This window comes from Phyllobates terribilis, unplaced genomic scaffold, assembly GCF_046119375.1.
Source record: "Phyllobates terribilis strain yellow unplaced genomic scaffold, ASM4611937v1 Scaffold_1__5_contigs__length_1240528914, whole genome shotgun sequence".
Taxonomy (NCBI): Eukaryota; Metazoa; Chordata; class Amphibia; order Anura; family Dendrobatidae; genus Phyllobates; species Phyllobates terribilis.
The window spans coordinates 153,950,530-153,970,839 of NW_027362761.1; the positions used below are offsets into that span (position 1 = coordinate 153,950,530).

The 20,310-nt window shown below is 41.9% G+C and overlaps 1 long non-coding RNA gene across 1 annotated transcript in view; it reads left to right on the top strand.

The window, feature by feature from the left end:
- The first annotated feature begins 587 nt into the window (after positions 1 to 587).
- The window catches only part of LOC141166066 (uncharacterized), a 184,204-nt gene continuing 164,481 nt past the window's right edge, over positions 588 to 20,310 (top strand). Inside the window, exons 1-2 of the long non-coding RNA XR_012251245.1 lie at positions 588 to 838; positions 6,218 to 6,362. This is a non-coding gene — a long non-coding RNA (uncharacterized lncRNA). The remainder of the gene's footprint in view (positions 839 to 6,217; positions 6,363 to 20,310) is intronic.

A 20,310-nucleotide genomic window follows, 5' to 3' on the forward strand; every position in this document is an offset into this window, starting at 1 on the left:
AAAAATAATTATTTTTGCATCACTTTATTCTGAGAGCTATAACGTTTTTATTTTTTGGCTGATTGAGCTTTTTGCGGGTCAAGATTACATTTTCAGCGGTACCATTTTTATTTACATTTGTCTTTTTCATTGCATTTTATTCCATTTTTTTTTTTGGTGATATGATGATAAAGCATCTTTTTTGCCTCGTTTTTTTTTTTTCAACTGTATTCCCTAAAGGGGTTAACTACTGGGACACTTTTATAGGTCGGGTCATTTCGGACGAGGCAATACCAAATATGTTTACTTTTATTGTTTGTTTTTTTTTCAGAATAATATTTATTTATAATATATTTTTATTCATTTTTTTATTATTATTTTTTAAATATTTTTACAACTTTTTTTTTTTTTTTTTACTTAGTCCCACTATGGGATTTTCACTTTCTGCAGGCTGATCGCTGTTATAAGACATAGCAGTGCAGGATCACTGCTATGCCTTATAGCTGTCAGCTCTGCAGACACAAGATGGTTAGATCATACACTGCGCATGATCTGACTACCTTGCTAGTGCCTGTTGTCCCGGATGTCGTCATGATGACATCGAGTCACCATGGCGACAATCAGGACCCCGCAATGACATCCAAGAGCAGAGGGGCATCTGTCCCTCTGCTCGCTCGCTAAATGCTGCGATCACAGTGATTACAGCATTTAGGGGTTAAAGTGCTGGGAGCTGTGCAGGCACCACTCCCTTCACTAAGTGCCAGGTGTCAGCTTTCAGAATCAGCTGACACCCAGCAGCGAGCACCTGCGCACAGCCTCTGTGCACGCAAAATCGCCGGGACATATATGTCGCATGTCGGTAAGTACCAAGCCACAGGGATGTATGGATACGTCTAATGTCAGAAAGGGGTTAAGGAATTCATCTAGGGGTGTAGTAAGTATTTAGAACCCACAGGTGGCTCACAGAATTTTATAACATTGGGAAGTGGAAATATAAAATTTTAGTGATAAAAATGTAATTTTTTTATTTGCTGCAAATCTGTCAGTTACGCAATAGTTAATAGGTGAAACTGGACCCCATAATTTATTGCACAATTTCTCCAGAACGCTCCGATGCCCTATATGTTGTCACAAACCACTGTTTGGCCACACGCCTGGGCGGAGAAGGAAGGAGCGCTATTTGACTTTTAGAGCACAAACTTTGCTAAAATAGTTTAAGGGCCACATTTGTAGAGTTCCGAAGGTGCCAGAAGAGCAGAAAAAAACACAAAAGTGACCCCATTGTAAAAATTATACCTCTCAATGAATTCATCTATGGCTGCAGTATTTTGTAACATCCATGCCATGCTTTTTTCCGAAAATTGCAATTCTGCCAGTTTAGTGCCCATACATTATTTTTATTATTATTATTTATTATTATAGCGCCATTTATTCCATAGCACTTTACATGTGAAAGGGGTACACATACAAAAATAATTACAATAATCTTGAACAAAACGTGACGGTGACTGGTACAGGAGGAGCGAGGACCTTGCACGTGAGGGCTCACAGACTACAAGGGATGGGCGAGGATACAGTAGATGAGGGTAGAGCTGGTCATGCAGCGGTATGGTGGAGCGATGGTTAATACAGGTTGTACGCTTGTCTGAAGAGGTGGGTCTTCAGGTTTCTTTTGAAGGTTTCCACGGTAGGCGAGAGTCTGATATGTTGGGGTAGAGAGTTCCAGAGTAGGGGGGATGCACGGGAGAAATTTTGTATGTGATTGTGGGAAGAGGAGATAAGAGGGGAGTAGAGAAGGACATCTTTTGAGGATCAGAGATTGCGTGCAGGTAAGTACCTGGAGACTAGGTCACAGATGTATGGAGGAGACAGCTTGTGGATGGCTTTGCATGCATGGGGACAGGTCGGGCAACAGAGTTTAGGATAGATTGGAGGAATGCGAGAGTGTTAGAAGGGAGGCCACAGAGCAGGAGATTGCAGTAGTCGAGGCGGGAGATGATGAGGGTGTGCACTAGTGTTTTTGCAGATTCGTGGTTGAGGAATATGCAGATCCAGGAGATGTTTTGAGTTGGAGTTGGCAGGAAGTGGAAAGGGTTTGGATATGTGGTTTGAAAGACAGATCAGAGTCCAGGGTTACCCCAAGGCAGCGAGCTTGCTGGACTGGGGAGAGGGACCAGCCATTGACGTTGATAGATAGGTCAGATGGGGGGTTGAATGAGATGGTGGAAAGATGATGAATTCTGTTTTATCCATGTTAAGTTTTAAAAATCTAGCAGAGAAGAAGGATGAAATAGCGGACAGACATTGTGGGATTTTGGTTAGTATATTGTGTCTCAATGCAGTGTAGTTCCCCCACATATTGTAGTTCCCTCATACATTGTGTCCAGTTTGTGATTCTGGAGACACACCCCCCGTAAATTGTTAAGTGTGGTCTCCCCGCTACAATAATGCCAAACATGTGGCCGCTTACTGCAGTTTAGTCATAGTGGGACTCAGAAGGAGGGGATATTTGGATTTGTTTTACATAAAAAATCCCTTAAAATCTACAATATTTATTAGATATACAATAAAATATAATCAAGGACACTCCGCAAAACACGTGATTGCACATTGTCACTTTGGCTATTTAGGACACTCATATAATACATAATATTGGTGTGTTTTTTACAGTGTCCTTGATTATATTTTAATGTATATGCAATAAATATTATAGATTTTAAAGGATTTCCAGTTATTGTTATACGACATTTGGATTTGGGAGTGCAGATTTCACTGTAGGTGAAATCTTGTGTTGGTGGGAGCCATGTGTAGGTGGGAGCCATGTCGCTTTTCCAGAGTCTTTGCTATTCCACTAATGTGGGAACCTTTATATTACCAACGACAGATGACAGACCTGAGTGGGGGCTGGTTTTGTAAGGGATAAGTTAGGGTTATTATTGGTAACATTTTGGGGTTCATCAAATTTTTTGATCACTTTCAGTATAAGAGCACATTCTTGTGTTCTACACTGAGCACTTACCTCTGGGTTTCCATGTAAATCCCACAAAAATGCAATTCATATGAAACCTCCAACAGAACCACTCATGATAATGAGGCAGATGAAGTCACTTTGGACTCCGCTTGGTGTCTGTTCCGACGGTATTCATCTTTTTAGGCATGCACAGAACATGTGTGCTAAAAACATGCCTAAAATGGTGGGACAGAACCGGAACAGAGACCAGACGGAGTCCAAAGTGTCTCCATCTGCCTCAATATAGTGAGTGGTTCCATTGGGGTTTTTGTCTGAATCGCGATTTTTGGGATCTACACGGAAACGCCGATGTAAGTGCTCAGCGATGAGTGCAGGAAAAATGTGAACCAAGCCTTATTCCAATTAGGAGGCAGAATGAACAAATAAACAGTGGTACAAGAATAGTTTATATTTTTGTGCGGTTCACCTTGCAGTTTTAGTAATAAGATGACTTTATTCTTCGGGTCAGTGTGATTACAGAGATACTAGGTTTATATAATTTTTTTATGTTTTGCTACCATCACAGTAAAAATGCTTTTTTATAAAAAATTAAAAAAATATAAAAAAAGTTCACCATACAAAATAAAATACATGATTGTTGTATCGTTCGGGTCGCGTCGATACACATATGTTTTTTATTTTAGTCTTGTTTTCACACAAAGGCTGTGTTTTTAGTGGCGAAATGACTTTTCTTGATTTTTGTGCGTGTTTTTGTTTTACATACAGTACAGGCCAAAAGTTTTGCCACACCTTCTCATTTAAAGATTTTTCTGTATTTTCATGACTATGAAAATTGTACATTCACACTGAAGGCATCAAAACTATGAATTAACACATGTAGAATTATATAGTTAACAAAAAAGTGTGAAACAACTGAAAATATGTCTTATATTCTAGGTTCTTCAAAGTAGCCACCTTTTGCTTTGATGACTGCTTTGCACACTCTTGGCATTCTCTTGGTGAGCTTCAAGAAGTAGTCACCGGAAATGGTTTTCACTTCACAGGTGTGCCCTATGAGGTTCAATAAGTGGGATTTCTTGCCTTACAAATGGGGTTGGGACCATCAGGTGTGTTGTGCAGAAGTCTGGTGGATACACAGCTGATAGTCCTACTGAATAGACTGTTAGAATTTGTATTATGGCAAGAAAAAAGCAGCTAAGTAAAGAAAAATGAGTTGCCATCATTACTTTAAGAAATGAAGGTCAGTCAGTGCGAAAAATTGGGAAAACTTTGAAAGTGTTCCCAAGTGCAGTTGCAAAATCCATCAAGCGCTACAAAGAAACTGGCTCACATGAGGACTGCCCCACTAAAGGAAGACCAAGAGTCACCTCTGCTTCTGAGGATATTTATTCGAGTCACCAGCCTCAGAAATTGCAGGTTAACAGCAGCTAAGATTAGAGACCAGGTCAATGCCACACAGAGTTCTAGCAGCAGACATATCTCTTTGACAACTGTTAAGAGGAGACTTTGTGCAGCAGGCCTTCATGGTAAAATAGCTGCTAGGAAACCACTGCTAAGGACAGGCAACAAGCAGAAGAGACTTGTTTGGGCTAAAGAACACAAGGAATGGACATTATACCAGTGGAAATCTGTGCTTTGGTCTGATGAGTCCAAATTTGAGATCTTTGGTTCCAACCACCGTGTCTTTGTGCGACACAGAAAAGGTGAACGGGTGGACTCTACATGCCTGGTTCCCACCGTGAAGCATGGAGGAGGAGGTGTGATGGTGTGGGGGTGCTTTGCTTGTGACACTGTAGGGGATTTATTCAAAATTGAAGGCATACTGAACCAGCATGGCTACCACAGCATCTTGCAGCAGCATGCTATTCCATCCGGTTTTCGTTTAGTTGGACCATCATTTATTTTTCAACAGGACAATGACCCCAAACACACCTCCAGGCTTTGTAAGGGCTATTTGACCAAGAAGGAGAGTGATGACCTGGCCTCCACAGTCGCCTGACCTGAACCCAATCGAGATGGTTTGGGGTGAGGTGGACCGCAGAGTGAAGGCAAAAGGGCCAAAAAGTGCTAAGCATCTCTGGGAACTCCTTTAAGATTGTTGGAAGACCATTTCCGGTGACTACCTCTTGAAGCTCATCAAGAGAATGCCAAGAGTGTGCAAAGCAGTCATCAAAGCAAAACGTGGCTACTTTGAAGAACCTAGAATATAAGACATATTATCAGTTGTTTCACACTTTTTTGTTAAGTATATAATTCCACATGTGTTAATTCATAGTTTTGATGCCTTCAGTGTGAATGTACAATTTTCATAGTCAAGAAAATATAGAAAAATCTTTAAATGAGAAGGTGTGTCCAAACTTTTGATCTGTACTCTATTTTATTTATTTTGTTTTACTTTTTCAATCTGCCCCACTGTGGAAAATGTATATTTTTACTTCGGCTATTTGGCTCATGCATTACAATACTCGTGCACGGCAGTACATAAGACCTGCCAGTGTCTCACTCTGCTTTTAGCAGGATCTAACAGGCCACCAAATCCTGGGGTCATCAGATGACCTAGGGGTACCATGGCAACCATTGCAATCACAGTGGTTTAACTCCCTTTTAACCACTTAAATGCCACTGTCATAATTAATAGCATTATTTAAGGGGTTAATCGGCAACAATCTGTTCCGAAACCAGTCGAATCCAATGCCACAGGGTGTCAGCTGACCTATACAGCTGTTACCCATGGGAATTTCACCCACAGGAAGGGCCACTATTCACTTATTCCTGATCACCATTTTAAAACAGCGAACCGAAATAAGGCCCCTCCATGACTGCCATTTTAATGTTTATCGGTGGTTGTTAAAATGTTAAAGTGACTCTCCGACCTGGGACATTATCCTTTGGAGCGACCCTGACATATAATAACACTATTTAGGTGACATATTAAATAAATTTGTAGTATCTTTGTAGTTTTCGTTTGAATTCTACTAAAGCGGACCTTGAAAATTGTATTATTCTAGTATGAGTTTTGATATTATCTTAAACTCCAGAACATATGTTTTCGTGATTGAATTTCCTATAAAATTGTGTTTGTGTTTAAAATATGAAAGTTGGCTACCTAGCTATTCTTTTAACTTATTTCATGGTAACACAATGGTGGCATTGGCATGCCCTGTTTGCTGAGAAAAATGTAACTATACAGAGAAAATTTTATATTAACAAAAATATTTTACAGGACAACATGCGACTTAGCTAAATTTCAATCTTTATTTTTTGTAGTTTCCCTCTGTATGGTTTTGAAGCCATGTGCGAGTTTCCCAGCTGGTGACCTTGAGTGGGGTAGACAAGACTTTGCAGCTTACAACTCATATGCATAACATATTTCAACACGTAACATAAGAATCTTTTATACTAGTGCAAAGAGGTAAGTTATTAAAATATGAAGTGGAAAAGTGACATGTAGTGGTTCCCCAAGTGACATTTAAGCAATATAACTCAGTTCAGACTCAAGTACAACAAGTTGAGTTAAGAACCTCCAGCTCATTTTATTTTTCATTGCTTCGAAAGGTCCCTTAGCTGAAATGTCACAGTGTATCTCTCTCTCAAATTCAGCTGTGATTCAGATTAGCACTTTCCCTCTGTGTGTTTTATATCTGGTTCCTTGCTTTAATTTGTTTCCCATAATTTCTATTCTAATGAAAACAGCATGCAACTGATGATAAAGGAATGACTCTGAATTACGGTAGTTGACTGTTCCTCAGAACTACATTTGATATTTTATGTACGTTGTTTAAATAACTTTTTTAAACAGTGATGACCATATATATAGCTGGCTACATAAATAAATATTAATTTTCCACACTGTAATTCTAGAAAATTTCTATAGTGCAAGTGTACCACCATATTTTAGAAGGCTATGTTCTTTCCAGTAATGTTCATACAAGAGTCAATCTCTAAAATCACGCTATCTACAGTATACTAGAGTGTCTGCAAAATAGAGGTGTTCTAATATGTACAGTGGCACCCCTGGTCAAAATTACTGTAATTGAGAACAGTTAGGCAAGTTGAAGATGAAATGATCTCTAAAAGGCCTAAAGTTAAAGATGACACATTTCCTTCGAATTTTAGGCAAAATATATACAGTGGGGTTTTAGACCTTAATTAGCCTGTCAGGGTTATTACTAGTGTTGAGTGAGCACTGTGCACTAAAATGTTCAGGTGCTTGTTGCTCGGGTCGAGCAAATCGTAATGATCGCGTGCTCGACCCGAGTAACGAGCCCAATGTAAGTCAATGGGAAACTTGAGCATTTTTCCGGCAGCTTCCCCCACAGGTCTGGAGGGGGCCTAAAAATTGGTCAAATCGATGGAAACAGTGCTCAAATGACATGGGAACAGCATGGAGAAGACCCCTGGAAGAATCTCATACTCCCAGGTCACTGCTTGTTGTCAGAGTATTACGCCACTTTTACGGACTGACAATTAAACATACAAAAACTAAGCAAAAATGGATTTTCCTGGAAAAAATGTTAAGAAGCATTCTTTCCAGGTAATGACATATATATAAGGCAAAATAAATAGCCAAAAACAAAAATGCTACTCAACACCCTGGGCTATGTTCACACTTACAGTTTTTGATGCGTTTTTGCACTTTTGCATTTCTTTCAATGGTGAAACTATTTCTAACTACAGATCACCATTAAAAATTATGAATTGGTCAACAAGTACATGGAAAATATCAAGTAATGTACTGTGGAAGAGATATATACAAAAGCTTACCAAGTGATCGGTCGCCCACCTGACAAAAAATTAGGAGCAACACTGAAGTGAAATATAAAATATAAATTTTATTAGACACAAAATTAAAAACATATTAAAATATATATATATATTTGAAGGCTCCGATAAGTCTTTCATTCTGTTAGCACCTTTTTCCTGTTTTAATATGTTTTTTATTTTGTGTGTAATAAAAATATATATTCTATATTTCACTTCAGTGTTACTCCTAATTTTTTGTCAGGTGGGCAATCGGTCACTTGGTAAGCTTTTGTATATATGTATTGAATTTTAGAAGTACCATATTATATTATATACAGTGGGGAAAAAAATATTTAGTCAGCCACCAATTGTGCAAGTTCTCCCACTTAAAAAGATGAGAGAGGCCTGTAATTGACATCATAGGCAGACCTCAACTATGAGAGACAAAATGAGAAAACAAATCCTGAAAATCACATTGTCTGATTTGGAAAGAAATATTTTTCAAATTTTGGTGGAAAATAAGTATTTCGTCAATTGCAAAAGTTCATCTCAATACTTTGTTATATATCCTTTGTTGGCAATGACAGAGGTCAAATGTTTTCTGTAAGTCTTCACAAGGTTGGCACACACTGTTGCTGGTATGTTGGCCCATTCCTCCATGCAGATCTCCTCTAGAGCAGTTTCTTTTGGAACTGTCGCTGGGCAACATGGACTTTCAACTCCCTCCAAAGGTTTTCTATAGAGTTTAGCCGCAAATTGCGACTAGTTAATCAGGGCACAGGAACCATGCACAATGTCCAAACACAAGGGCTTGTGCCATTGACTGCTAAAATCACATGTCCCTCTCTATATAAAAAGCAGCCATGTTGTTTTAGCGCCGTTTTGTCACTGGAACAGCACAGAGAAGATGCTCCTGGTCTGCTCCAGGATTCATTAGAGATTTTAGCTAGTTAGCTAGGCGGTTGCTTCTAAGGGTATGTGCCCACGATACGGAAGTTCTGCAGCAAAAACGTTTCAAAACGCATAGTGGGCACACAGCCTAAGGCAGCGTAAATGCTTGCAAAACGCTTGGTAATCCGTGCCCCATGATCCCCAATGAAAATCTGCATGTTCTGTGCCCATGCTGCGGAATTTTCCGTAGCGGATTTTCCTTGCAGAAAAATCCACAGCATGTCCATTATTTGTGTTTTTCTGCATGCTTATTTGAGGTCCCAATGCATTTGAAAAACGCAAGTCAAATCCGCATGTAAAAACGCGTGTAAAATCCACAAGTGTTTTTACTGCCAAGAACATGCAGAAACGCTGCAGAAATTTTCTGCTTCATTTCTGCATCGTGGGCACATACCCTAAGTCAGATAGTTTAAATAGATAGGGTCCTGTGTGGCTGTGAAAAAGACCTTCCAGCAGATTTTTTTTCTTGTGCCATTAGTGAGGTCCAGACAAAGACAGCAGGGCACATTTCATAGAAGTCTGTTGTGTACTGCTTCTATTGTACTCCATGCACGAGTACACCTTTAAAAATCTATTTTTTTCTGTGACTAACATGATGCAGCATGCCATATCTCAGTTTGTCATTTTGTGGCGGTGAAATTCAGCTATGCAGAGCTCATGCAGAGTAAAAAAAATATTTTTTACTGTTACTAACGTGATACAGCAGGTTAGATCTCATTTTGAAATTTCTTGGAGCATATATTCTATTGTATACAGGCCTCATCCACAGTAAAAAAATACTTTCTTCTGTTACTAACGTGATAAGGTAGGGCAAGGGCGGACACTGACAACTTGGGGCCCCTGTGCAAGAAATGTGTCGCCCCACCCCCCCGTACCCGGCACACCATTTATAATTAGGGCAATCTGGCAATGGGATCCCCAGAGCCTTGGGCTACGTGCAATAGGCCAGGTTTCCCTCACTCTTGCCACCCTGCAAGCAGGGGCGAACATAGAAATCACAGTGCCCCATAGCAAAAGTTTTATTTGGGCCTCCTCACTGAGATACATACACACATATACATAAACATATACCGTACATACATACACTGTACATACACACACATGCTATATACATACTGTGCATATATACTGTACAGACACATGTACTGTACATACACACACATATACCGTACAGATACACATACCCTACATACACACATACACATACTGTACATACACACACATATCCCTTCAGTTCCTAATATGCACAGGTGTCTAGTCTAATCGCTATTTTGTGGATTCTAACACCCTGGATGTTTAAACTTATCACTAGTAAAGCCCTATGCGTTTCATCATCTTTTTTTCTGACTGCTGTGATCATCAGGGGCTAGCAGTCTCTCTTATTTTTATGATAAGGTAATGCACTGTTCACTGATAAACATATTGGCAGCCTGCCAATATGTTTATCAGTGAACAGTGCATTACCTTATCATAGCCATTAGACTAGACACCTGTGCATATTAGCAACTGAAGGGATAAGCCTTAGCACAGCCATTTGATATAGGAGTGTCTAATATTTGTCCTGATCATATGGAGATCTGTGATGTATACTATGGGCGCTATATAACCATCTAGTGATCACTATACCACACTCAAACTGTGATCAGGACAAAAAATTAGTAGTATTTAAAGATAATTAAAACTGAGTAATAACAAGATTTTTTGCCTGACTAATCAAGTGGTCAGTGTCAGAACTGATTGACAGTCGTGTTGATTCTACAGTTAGAATTTACCAGATAAAAAATTCTGAAGTGCCAAGAAATTTATGGCAACCTGACTGTTATTAACAACACCCCATAGTGACTTTAATCCACAATGATAAAAGCCTTAGTCACTGATTTTTAATGTTATAATAGTGTTTGATGAAGTTTTAATCTATAACCATTAACAGTTGATTTTTAGAATTACTCCAATTGGATAAGTCTGTGAATTAGTATTATTTTCTATCTTGGAGCTATATTTATAATTTATATATGGTGAAGATTTACATATATTCTATGTTATACAGGCCTCATCCACAGTAAAAAAAATACTTTCTTCTGTTACTAACGTCATAAAGCAGGCCAGATGTCAGTTTCAAATTTTTGGGTGCTAATATAATTCTCCACATAGGGGTACACATGATAAAATCGAAATTGGTTTTCTTACTACCGTGGTATATACAGCAGACTACATTTCATATTTTAATTCTTTAGTGCTGATATTCTTCTCCATACAGGGGTTGACATGATAAAATATAAATTTGTTCTGTTACTACCATGCTACAAAAAGTAGGCCACATCTGAGGTTGTAATTCTTTTGCTCTGAGATTCTGCTGTATCCAAGGATCGCTCACAGTAAAAAATCTATTTTTTTCTGTTACTACCGTGCTACATAAAGCAGGCCACATTTTATCTTTAAATTATTTTGTGCTAGTATTGTGCTCCAGCCAGGAGTCCACATTTCACAATATAAATTCTTTATGCTAATAGCATGGTCCTGAAACCATGCCACATTTAAGCATTGGACAGGGCTTGGAGCAATATTTCTTACTTAAAGTTTGATCAGTAACTGGTGGATAACTGACAGGCATAGGCCTAGTGCTCTAAGAGCTCTGCCAAATTCAAGCAACACAAATGAAGGATACCCAACTTGAAGAGCAAACATTTTAAAAAATTATGGGCAGATACCACAAAGGTGGCATCAATTTATATTTATTTATTTTACTCACTTATATAGCGCCAATAATTCCGCAGCACTTTACCGACATTAGTGGCACTGTCCTCATTTCGTCTCACAATCTAAATTTCCTATCAGTATGTCTTTGGAGTGTGGGAAGAAAAATGAGTTCCCCGGAGGAAAGTCTCGCAAACATGGGGAGAACATACAAACGCCTTGCAGATGTTGTCATTGGTGGGGTTTGAACCCAGGACCCCAGCGCTGCAAGGCTCCTTATGTTTTTGCGCTGACTACTCAACGTTCCCGGGGTTGGAAGTCTATCACTGCGATGCACACTGTGTGCCTCACTGCTGTCTTGGGGAAAACCACTCTCAAGATTGTCTTCAAGCATGTTTTGATACTGCAGCATGAGCCTTCCAAGGGGAGAAGCAACTGGCAAAATTTACTGTTGTACCGTGGATTGAAAAGACTGGCAACCAAGTAGTCAGCACTATTTTGAATCCGAACAATACGAGCAACAATCATCTTGCAGATAGTGCTGCAAGAAGTCACTCATGGGTCGGTCTCTTTCATGAGGTCCAAGTACATAGTGTGTTGGTGGCGGGACAGGAATAGTGATGCTGATGACTGCATCGTCAGCTCTAACTATCTTAATAGCCATTTAGAAAATGTGAAGAAGGGTGCAGAGGTCCTTCATCTGTATCCACTCCGCCAGTTTGATTTGCACCACATCCATACTGCGTTTGCCCAGGTTATATGACATGAGACACTGCGTCAGGGCTCGTCGCTGCTGCCACAGTCGCTGCAACAGGTGCAGAGTTTAAAAAAAAGGAGATATGCATAAATGGGGATCCCACCCAAAAATTATAAACAGTGTACTAATATCAAACCTTTATTAGTACATAAATATAGACAACAACAACCCAATAAAAACAATTAAAACAGCCAAAAATGGCCCCAAGAAAACAGCCTAAACTAAGGGTGAATAGTCATGCAAAAGCTCATCCCTCACCAAAACGGCGCTTGGAACAATCACCAAAGGTCAATAAAAAGGGACAAAACAACCTTATATATTACACTTCTGGAAACATTTAAATAAATAAGATATTTGGAAACCATCATCTAATGCTGAAGGCACATCTCTAAAGAGTATATATAGCTTTAGTCCTGAACAGTGTACATCACAGGTAATGCCCTTACACATAACAGGGAAACGAAATCCATGTGAAAATTAAACAATCATAAAGCCAATCTTGTGCTATATAGACAATATAATGAAAAGGAAAAAGATAAAGCCTCAGATAAATAATCATGACATGATCAAAAAACATCAAAAAAGGTCAGAAAAGGCCCCCCATAACCTGTAGCTGCCTCAGGGGAAGAAAATATGTGAATACTGCAAGCTACTAAAATCCGCTGCGACGACGGGTATAGCAACATCTGTCAAATATAGCTACTGCCTCAAGTGATAAGGAGAAGGGTAAGGCTATTTCTTAAGTTGCTTCACATTTTTTGTTACAGCATGGCGGCCGGATCAGGGGCCTCAGGGTTATGGGAATTGAAGCAGTGAGTACAAGCATTAGGGGTGGCTAGGTCACAAAGGAACTGTTGAGGCGCGAATCCAAGTGGATCTACGACCTCAGCAGGGGTTTTTGTCTGACTATTCACCCTTAGTTTAGGCTGTTTTCTTGGGGCCATTTTTGGCTGTTTTAATTGTTTTTATTGGGTCATTGTTGTCTATATTTATGTACTAATAAAGGTTTGATATTAGTGCAGGGTTTATCATTTTTGGGTGGGATCCCCATTTATGCATATCTCTTCTTTTTTTTTTGTACTTGGCTATTGATATGCTTTGGGTTGATCCCCTCTAAATATTAGGGTGGTGCCCGCCACGTTTGAGTATAAGCATGTGCAGAGTTTAATTACACCATGTCAATACATCGCATATCAACCGATTAACCAGTAGGCCGAAAGATCTCAGTAGTGACGCAAGTCAATGACCCGCGGGTTGTGAATGACGGAAGTGAGCACACAGAGACCGTGGTTTCTGCATCAGCAGGTGTCACGACACAGCTGTTGGGTGACCATGGACAAGGGGATCCTACCCTGTCCCTAACACTAGGGGGCGTCCTAGCTTGCCCTATTCCTCAGGATACCTCTGAAGATGAGGATGCCGAGGCCTCCACCCTCTCCCTAACTCTTGAGTAAGCCCTCAATCTGTTCACTCCCCCCACCCAGAGAAGGTGGTGCTACTGTGCACCGTAGTACACCAACCCAACAAACAGGGTAACACAGACAGGGGTAAACAGAAAACTCCAGGTACACTAAATATTCACTCACATATAACAGAGGAAAGCACTGAGGTGTAACGGTAGGGGAATAAACCAAAAATGGAGAAGGATAAGGAATTACCACGTGTACAAACCAGACTAAAGTCACAAATAATTTCTTCAACTCTCCTTCTCATATAAACTCCTCTGCCTCCGTTAGCCATGCAGCAAAAGCTAGCTCTGACAAGGATTTGTATCAGAGCCCAGATTATAAAGGGAAAAGGAGTGGCTAACCAAGCTCAGCTGTGAGCACAGGGAATTTCAACATGGCCGCTTAACCCCTGTTCTGCCGGAAGAAATAAACACATTTAAAATGACGGAGAAGTGTTTCTTCTCGGAGCTGGAGTAGGAGCCATCTGACGCTGAGGTCTTCTGGCCCCAAATTGTCACGGTAACCCCATGATAGTACTCACTCTTCTACGAGGAACGTCCGGAACCTCAGGACCAGGCCTATCAGGGTGAGCCGCATGAAAAGCCTGGGCCAGTCTGACCACATGAACCTCAGATGCTGGTACACACATCCTCTCCTCAGGGCCATACCCCCTCTAATGTACCAGATACTGAAGCAACCGACGAACCAGATGAGAATCCAAGATCTTAGCAATCTGAAACTCCAAATTACTGTTGACAATGACAGGTAATGGAGGTAGATGTGATGGTACAGAAGATACAACATATTTTTTGAGGAAAGAATGATGAAAAACATTATGGATCCTAAAGTTAGGTAGTAGAGCAAGGCGAAACGCTATGGGATTGACGACGACTATGATTTTATAAGGACCGATACACCTGGGACCCAGTTTCCACGATGGAACTGTCAACTTAATGTTCCCAGAGGACAGCCACACCAAGTCACCCACACATAGGTCCTGACCCACCAAATGTCTCCGATCAGCCACACTCTTATACTTGGATCCCATCTTCCACTAATAGTTAGTAACCCCCTGCCAAATGGTATAAATAGAAGATCAAAACCATTCTTCCTTCAGTAATCCAGAAGGGCGATTACCAATAAAAGAACAAAACTGAGGATGGAACAAATATGCCCCGGAAAACCGGGACTTACCAGTCGATTCCTGATAATGATTATTTACAGCAAATTCGGCTAACGGCAAATAAGTAACCCAGTCCTCCTGACGTTCAGATACAAAACGCCTCCAGATTCTGGTTAACCCGCTCCATCTGACCATTAGACTGCCGGTGAAACAAGGAAGAAAATGATAAATGGATCCCCAAACGGGTGCAAAATGCCCTCCAAGACTTGGAGACAAACTGCACCCCGTGATCAGGAACAATGTGGGTCAGGATCCCATGTAACCTAATTATTTCCCTGATAAAAACTTGCGCCAAGGTTTTAGCATTCGGTAAAGCTGGTAATGCGAAAAAATGAGACATTTTACTGAATCTATCAACCACTACAAGGATTACAGTATTCCCCGCCGACATGGGAAGATCCGTGATAAAATTGACCGATAAGTGAGTCCAAGGTTTACTGGGAATCTCCAAGGGTTGGAGAGCCCCCGACGGACGAGTATGAGGGGTTTTAGAATGTGCAGAGACACTGAAGGCGGCTACATACTCTCGGACATCCTTAAAAGCACCTGGCCACCAAAAACACAGAGTAAGCAGATCCGCGGTGGCTTTATTACCAGGATGTCTGGCCAACACCGAATCGTAATGTTCGCTGAGAACTCTAAGACGTATATTTACAGGAACAAACAGTTTACCAAGTGGACAGGCAGCAGGGGCATCCCCCTGAGCGTCAACAACCTCTCTTTCCAAATTGGAGAATATAGACACCACAACCACCCCCTTTTGATAAATAGGTACCGGTTCACACTTATCTCCTACCCAAGGAAAGCAATGGGATAAGGCATCTGCCTTAATGTTTTTGTTCCCTGGCCAATATGTGACAAAGAAGTTAAACCTGGTAAAAAACAATGCTCATCTAGCCTGACAAGGTGTTAGACATTTCACCGATTCCATGTATACCAGATTCTTATGATCCATGACTACCAACGAAGGGTGGACCGCCTCCTCCAGAAAATGATGCCACTCCTCAAAAGTCCATTTGATAGCTAAGAGTTCCCTGTTACCAATGTCATAATTTTTCTCAGCAGGTGACCGTTTTATAGAGAAATAAGCACATGGTTACCAGGAGATGCCCCCTGTGACAACACAGTCCTCACTCCCACCTCAGAAGCATCGACCTCAATAATAAAAGGATAAGAGACGTCAGGCTGTATAAGAATCGGAGCAGAAGAAAAACACTTTTTCAATGTATCAAATGCCTCCCTGGCAGGACTGGACCACCTGGAGAAGTCTGTCCCCTTCCTGGTCATATCTGTAAGTGGTTTGGCTACTAGTGAAAAATTCTTCATGAACTTGCGGTAGTAGTTGGCGAAACCTAAAATCCTTTGTAACGCCTTCAAATTCTCCGGACTATCCCAATCAAATACCATCCAGACTTTCGCTGGATCCACGCGAAAACCAGTGAAAGACAACACGTATCCTAGGAATGGGATCTCCTCAACTGAGAACATACACTTCTCAGGGTTGACATATAATTTATTGTCTCAAAGAATATGTAATACCTGCCTGACGTGTACCTGGTTTGACTCAAAGTCAGGAGAATAAATTAGCATGTTATCCCGGTAGATCACCACAAACCTGCCTATCAGATGGCTAAAGATGTAATTTATAAAGTGTTGAAAGACGACGGGCGCGTTCATCAACCCAAAAGGCATCACCAGATTCTCATAATGTCCTTCATGCGTATTAAACGCAGTCTTCCACTCATCTCCCTCTTTAATGCGTATCAGATTATACGCCCATCTGAGGTCCATCTTAGAGAACCATTTAGCCCTGACAATTTGGTTAAAGAGTAGTGATGAGCAAGCACTAAAATGCTCGGGTACTCGTTGCTTGGTTTGAGCACCCGAGTATTCCAATGTGCTCGACTCGAGCAATGGGTACCCAAGCATTTTAGTGCTCGCTCATCACTACTCTTTAAACAAATTGTCAGGGCTAAATGGTATAATAATAATAATTTTTATTTCTGTAGCGCAAACATATTCTGCAGTACTTTACATTTTAGAGGGGACTTGTACAGGCAATAAAAGACATTACAGAATAACAATAATCACATAAATCAACAGATGCCAGGAGGAGAGAGGGCCCTGCTCGCAAGCTTACAATTAGTGATGAGCGAGCACTGAAGTGCTCGGGTACTCGTTGCTCGGGTCGAGTAAATTGGAATACTCGGGTGCTCGACCCGAGCAACGAGCCCAATGTAAGTCTATGGGAAACTCAAGCATTTTTCAGGCGGCTCCCCCCGGCGGTCTGCAGAGGGCCTAAAAATTGCCCAAATCGATGGGAACAGTGCTAAAATGACAAGGGAACAGCATGGGGAAGACCCCTGGAAGCATCTCTGACTCTCAGATCACTGCTGTCAACAATGTTGTCAGAGTATTACGCCACTTTTACTGACTCACAATAAAACATGCAAAAACAAAACCAAAATGGATTTTCCTGGGAAATATGTTAAGGAACATCCTCTCCAGGGTAATGACGTGTATATAAGGCAAAATAATTAACCAAAAACAAAAATACTCCTCCACACCTTGGGCTATATTCACACGTAGCGTTTTTGATGCGTTTTTGCACTTTTGCATTGCTTTCAACCAAGACAAATACATTCACCAAGAAATGTCATTTTAACATTTTACAACCTTATCTGGCCATGTGGTGTGTGACACATCATCTTACACATGCATATAGTGCTGAAAAGACATGGGAACAGCATGGAGAAGACCTCTGGAAGCATCTCTGACTCCCAGGTCACTGCCTAAAAGTGTGCCCATCATAAGTGATCTTTGGCGCATGCGAAGATGCCTCCTGCCATGCACCTGTTGTTGCAGTCTTGCAAAAATCACCATCCACGTCCTTGTCCCAGTGCAGCGTTAAGTTGTCCCTACCCCATTCCTGGGAATGCAAACACAAGTATGCAGACAGCCACCTGCCAACCCACAGGCTGCAATACTATACAGCCAAATGTTTTACAGCTGCTTGCACTTGAAAAGTGGCCTTTTAGGCTCATTGAGGCGGAAGCTTTTCATAACCTCATGCTGGCGGCGGCCGGGTGTCCATACTTGGTCCCCAGCCGCCACTGTTTCTCCCGGTGTCGTCTCCGCCTTCCACAAGCACCGGTCCCACAACATTACCCGTGCCCTCCCCAGGGCACTTACTGGGAAGGACCTCCTAACCACAAACACGTGGACAGGTGATTGTGGCCAGGGACTGTACGGAGCCAGTCCACAGCTTTTTTTGCTGAGTTGTATTTCACCACAGCCATATTCTTTAGCTTGGTGAAAGGACTTGGGAAACCATATCTACCGAGCTGTCATTTCTCCCAGGAAGTCCTCTAAAGCTGTTTTCACTTGAAATGTGGCATTTTAGGCTCGTGGAGGCAGAAGCTTTTCATAACCTCATGCTGGCGGCGACCGGGTGTCCATACTCGGTCCCCAGCCGCCACTGTTTATCCCGGTGTCGTCTCCGCCTTCCACAAGCAAGGGTCCCACAACATTACCCGTGCCCTCACCAGTGCACTTACTGGGAAGGACCGCCTAACCACAAACACGTGGACAGGTGAATGTGGCCAGGGACGGTACGGAGCCAGTCCACAGCTTTTTTAGCTGAGAGTTGTATTTCACCACAGCCATATTCTTTAGCTCGGTGAAAGGACTGGCATAGAGGGAAATCTTATCTACTCTGGGTGTCATTTCTCCCAGGAAGTCCTCTAAAGCAGCTTTGGCAGAAGCAATGGCAGCCCATCCAACATCAACTCGCACTTCTCGGTGGTGCTTTGACACACAAACATCTTTCTTTGCACATTGAATTTCATGACTACAGAGTTGGGCAATGGCCTGATCTTCAATCCGGTTTGAGAAATAACATGCATAAGCACGTCCGATACACATTAAAAAAACTGCCATAGAGTGTCCGGGAACCTACCCCCACACTTTTCTTAGCCAGGGCTGCTTCTCGGTAGGGTTGGACGGACCCACCAGAAAACAGGAGACTCCTCCGGTGGGGCCCTGGCTTCTCCTTCAGGAGAGTACATAGTGCCGAGGTGAGGCCATGATGATGATAGAGGCCACCATCTGCTTAGTTTTCTGTTACTTGGAATGCAAGCGCAAGTATGCAGCCAGCCACCCACCCACAGGCTGCAATACTAAACTGACAGATTTCTGGGCAGCTGCTTGCACTTGAAATGTGGCCTTTTAGGCTCGTAGAGGTAGAAGCTTTTCATAACCTCATGCCTCATGCCTCGTGTCAATACGCGGTCCCCAGCCGTCACTATTTCTCCCGGTGTTGTCTCCGCCTTCTACAAGCGCGGGTCCCTGAACATTACTGCTGGTACTTTTCTGTGGGAATATTCTTGCCTCCTACCAGCCTGGAAGATTTCTAGTAAACTATGGTACGACGCTGTGGTATTAGCACTGCCCCCAGTAACAGTAGCGAAGCCATCCCCAATTTCCTTCTAAGGAATTTTATTTGGTAGACTGAGTGGCTGCCCAAATACATTAGTTTCTCACAAAGGAGCTGAAGATAGAGCGGCAGTAGGTGCAAGTTTCTTCAGCCTGTTAGATATTAGAGGGTGAACTGCAGCACATTGGATAAGTGGATAACACTGAAGACTTGCAGCGCTGGGATCCTGGGTTCAAATCCCAGCAAGGACAACATCTGCAAGGATTTTGTATGTTCTTCCCATGTTTGCGTGGATTTCCACCTCAGTAAAAAAGCAGCCATAGAGTGTCCGGGAACCTTCCCACACACTTTTCTTAGCCAGGACTGCTTCTCGGCAGGGTTGGACTGTCCCACCAGAGAATCCTCTGGTGTGCCCTGGCTTCTACATCAGGAGAGTTCATGATAGCACTAACTTTGCAGCTGCTATGGGCTCTTGTGCAGGGGAGAAAGGTGAGCCCTCAGCATCAAATCCTCTGGTGGGCACAATGTTTTTCAATCTGATACAACTTCACAGTGGGAGTTGTATTTTACCACAGCCATATTCTTTAGCTCGGTGAAAGGACTGGCATAGAGGGAAACCATATCTACTCCGGCTGTCATTTCTCCATCACCAGGTTCCGCCCATTGTCACTCACGACAATGCCTGGCTGTATGTTCAGCGGTGAGAGCCACAGATCAACCTGCTGTGTTACAGCTTTCAACAACTCTGCAGTGCTGGGCGGTTTTTCACCTAAGCATCAAGCATGTTATCTTCAGCACAGCCTGTTGCCGCTTGGCCAAGGCAATGCTGCAGTACTTTCAGCTTGTGACTGATGTGGTCATTTCGGAGATGGAGGAGGAGGTGCAGGAGCTGAACAATGTAATTACATTGAGGTTACATTGGCGACTCTGTTTTTATAGTAAAGAAAGATCCTACAGTTTTTTTTTTTACGTTATTTTTAAGGCGAATGCATTCACCTGGAAATGTCATTTTAACATTTTACAACCTTATCTGGCAATGTGGTGTGTGACACATCATCAGACACATCCTGTTTAGTGTTGAGCGAACATGCTCGACACTGCTGGGTACTCGCCCGAGCATCACGCTACTCGGGATGTTCGGCGAGCACC